Consider the following 4,396-nt stretch of genomic DNA (forward strand, 5'->3'; position numbering starts at 1 on the left):
TTCCATGTAAATTTGCAAAGAAGCAACACGGTGCCACTGCTAAGGGACATGATTCAATAATACAAGGTTCGATAAATTGACAGTTGTCTCTCTCGCACCGCTCCCAATTAAATTCTATACTTAACTGATCAGCACGGCGAGCTGAGTCGATTTAGCCATGTCCGTCTGTCTGTCTGCCCGTCTGTTTGTATGCAATTTTGTCTCTCAGTTTTCGATATATCCGGATCAAATTTGGTAGGTGGGTGTATTTTTATAATGTTTTAATCATTTGTCGGAACCGTAAGAATCGGACCACTATAACATATAGCTCCCATACAACTGATTGTTCAGATATGAGATTTTTCGATATAACTTCTCCATTTATGCAGCTAGGAACATGAAATTTTGCAAAACCCATTATCAACAGAAAACTTTGAGTGAAAATTACAAAGATCGGCTCACTATAACCTATAGCTCCCATACAACTGATTGTTCAGATATAAGATTTTTCGTTATAACTCCACCATCTAAGTAGCTAGGAGCATGAAATTTCGCACTGTTGTCACTCATTATCAAAAGAATACTTTCAGTGAAAATGGCGAAGATCGGGTCGATAAAACCTATAGCCTCAATACAACTGATTGTTCAGATATGAGATTTTTTGCCATAACTTATTCATTTGTGCAGATAGGAACATGAAAATTCGCACCGTTTTCACTCATTATTAACAGAATACTTACAGTGAAAATAACAAAGATCGGCCATTACCTGGAGCGAGGTTGAGGACAGTAACTGGTGAGGACACCCAAGTTGTAGGAGACGTAACATACAAAGTCGCAATAGGGAATGTGACGGTGTTACACAAGTTCATAGTCGCGGCGATTATGGATGAAGTCATCATTGGATTAGACTTCTTGCTTGATCAAGGTATGCAGATCAACATGAAGAACAGGATTATGACGTATAACAACGTGCCCCTTAGGTTTGGGTATGATGGTCCATACAGCAGCAAGCGAGTGATCCTAGAGGAAAGCGAGCAGATTCCACCGAAGTCAGAAGCAGTTGTGTGGGCAAAGATTGATGGAGATTGTGGGACGAACAAATTGTGGGTTGTTGAAGCAACACAAAATTCTACACCGGACGTACTTATTGGTAAAACCCTGGCTAAGTCGCAAAAGGATGGACGCTTCCCAGTTCGAGTGCTCAATGAGTTCAAATCACTAGTCAAACTCCGAAGAGGAACTGTACTGGGGCAATGTCGAGAGGTAGAGGCAATCTTCAACTGCGAAAAATTACCTGAAAGCGATTCCATTGGCGGGAATGACATTGCGGAAGACACTAATGCATGGACGGAAGGGTTGGAAGAAAAATACCAGCACAAGGCTAAGGAACTTCTCCGAAGATACTCCAACATAATCGACAAGGATGGCGACAAACCAGGCAGGACTAACGTTGTGAAACATCGCATTTATACTGGCGATGCAAGGCCAATTCGTCAAGCTCCTCGGAGTGTTCCACTTGCCAAACGTGAAACTGTTAGCCAAATAATAAAAGAAATGAGGGAGAGTGGTGTGATTGAACCATCAGCGAGTCCATGGAGTTCGCCGGTAGTACTTGTGAAGAAGAAGGATGGTCAAATGCGGTTTTGCGTAGACTACCGGAAACAAAACGATGTGACGAAAAAGGACAGCTATCCTCTTCCCAGGATCGATGACATTCTGGACTCGTTGACTGGAACAAAGTGGTTCTCAACACTCGACCTTAAGAGCGGTTATTGGCAAGTGGAGGTAAGTGACGAGGACAAGGAGAAGACAGTTTTCAGCGTTGAAGACGGTCTGTGGCAATGCACGGTGGTGCCCTTTGGATTATTCAACGCTCCTGCCACTTTTCAACGACTTATGGACCATGTGCTCAAAGGACTGCATTGGAAAACATGTTTGGTGTATCTAGACGACATTATCGTATTGGGTAAAAGCTTTGAGGAACACCTGAACAATTTGGAAGAAGTTTTCCAGAGGGTAGCAGGCGCTGGTCTGAAGCTAAGTCCTAAAAAGTACTCACTGTTCAAAAAGGAGGTGAACTACTTAGGGCACAAGGTGACAACGGAGGGCGTCTGTACTGCGAAGGAAAAGATAGAGGCAGTAAAGGATTGGCCAAGACCTAGGAACCTGCACGAACTACGAAGTTTTCTTGGGCTATGCACGTAGTACCGCCGATTTGTTCCAAATTTCGCCAGCGTTGCTAATAGCCTCCACGAGCTCACTAGGAAAAATAGAGCCTTCGAGTGGAACAAGGATCAGGAGGAGGCTTTCGAAACTCTGAAGGAACGGCTATGTACTGCACCTATGCTGGCGTATCCCGTTCCAGGTGCAACGTTTATTTTGGATACGGATGCCAGTGGTTATGCCATAGGAGGCGTACTGTCGCAGGTAATTGATGGGCAGGAGAAGGTAGTTGCCTACTATAGCCGGTCGATTGGAAAACTAGAGAGGAACTACTGCGTAACTCGGAGAAAACTACTAGCGTTGGTGGACTGCGTCAAACATTTCCACAAGTACCTCTATGGGCAACGTTTCCGAGTTCGAACGAACCATGCAGCGCAGAAGTGGCTACTACAGTTTAAGAATCCAGAAGGACAGCTAGCTCGGTGGATTGAGAGACTGCAATGTTATGACTTCGCTATTGAGCACCGCAAGGGAAGTGTACACGGTAATGCTGATACCATGTCCCGCCGACCATGTAGCCTGGAATGTAAACACTGCTCAAAAGCTGAAGGCAAAGAGGACATTATAGACGTCCGTCTAACGACAATAACACCAGCGGAAGAGTGGAAGGAAGAACAGCTACGAAAGTGTCAGCAGGAAGATCCTGATCTGGAGCTTTTGATGCATGGACTGGAGGTGAACAGAAGGCCAACCAAGGAGCAAATGGCAGCGGAAAGCCCCATCGCAAAGGCGTACTGGGCCCAATGGAACAGCTTAAAATTAACATCTGGCTGTTTGCATAGGGTACGGGTAAGCGAAGATGGCCAGTGCTCCCGCAACCTGATAGTAGTTCCAAGGGTAAGAATTCCGGATGTACCCAAGGAATTCCACAATGGTCCTAGTGGAGGGCACCTGGGAATCACGAAGACCCTGGAGAAGGTTAAGAAGAGGTTCTATTGGGTTGGTTGTCGGCAATCGGTCGCAGAGTGGATTGCTAACTGCGCGGAGTGTATTGCAGCTAAAGGGCCAAAATGCAGAAGTCATGGCCAGATGAAGCATTATAACTCCGGTGCACCTTTTGAGCGGATTGCCATGGATGTAGCCGGTCCATTTCCTATGAGCGCACAGGGAAACAAATACGTCCTTATGGACTACTTTAGCAAATGGCCGGAGGTATACTCGATTCCAAACCAGGAAGCTAACACAGTAGCGGAGGTATTCACCTACAATTGGGTTGCGAGATACGGTGTACCTATAGAGCTGTACTCTGACCAGGGAAGAAATTTTGAATCGGCGGTTCCAAGAGATGTGCCAGATACTGGGTATCCGGAAAACTGGAACGACGGCTCTTCATCCCCAATCAGATGGCATGGTGGAAAGGTTCAACCGAACCCTGGAAGAGCATTTGCGGAAGGTCGTGGACAAGAATCAAAAAGATTGGGATGTCCACATACCCTTGTTCCTGATGGGATACCGGCCAGCAGTGCATGAAACAACGGGTAAAACTCCTGCAAGGGTAATATTCGGCAGTGAGCTCCGTTTGCCTAGTGATCTGAAGTTTGGGGTGACTGGTGATGCTAGAAGAATTGGAAAAGAGACGTCAAACATCCTGGAAGAGGAGCTGAGAGAGATACATGCTCTTGTGAGACAGCGCACGCAAATTATGAGTGACAAGATGAAAGCCAGGTATGATAAGGCGATGAATTCCGAGGGTTTCCAGGAAGGAGATTTGGTGTTGCTGTACAATCCACAACGAAAGAAAGGTTTGTCCCCAAAACTACAATGCAACTGGGAAGTTCCGTATAAGGTCGTAAAACGGCTAAATGACGTAGTGTATCGGATCCAGACCGTTGGGAAACCAAGAAACAAGATGAAGGTGGTCCACTTGGAAAGGCTTGCAGCGTTTGGAACCGCAATTGTGTCTGATCGGGATGATCAGACTTAGGCGGAGGGCCGTGTGGCGAATACTGCGGCAACATTTAGCGAACAACGAGAAATAGGCAGAATGTTCTAGGAATGACGTAGAATGTTCCACAAAGAGAAACGTCAAGTTGGATGAACACTGCGAACAGCGAGAGAAAGAGAATGAGAATGAGCGATGAACTTCAGAACGTTCGAGAGTTGCCATGCGTACGAGCGCAGGTATATAAGAGCCACGACACAGCGGAGTTGGACAGTTACAAGTCAGCAAGCTACAAGTAAAGTGAGCAGAG

The sequence above is a fragment of the Rhagoletis pomonella genome, unplaced genomic scaffold, assembly GCF_013731165.1.
Source record: "Rhagoletis pomonella isolate Grant_MI unplaced genomic scaffold, Rhpom_1.0 Rhpom_scaffold_00010, whole genome shotgun sequence".
Lineage (NCBI taxonomy): Eukaryota > Metazoa > Arthropoda > Insecta > Diptera > Tephritidae > Rhagoletis > Rhagoletis pomonella.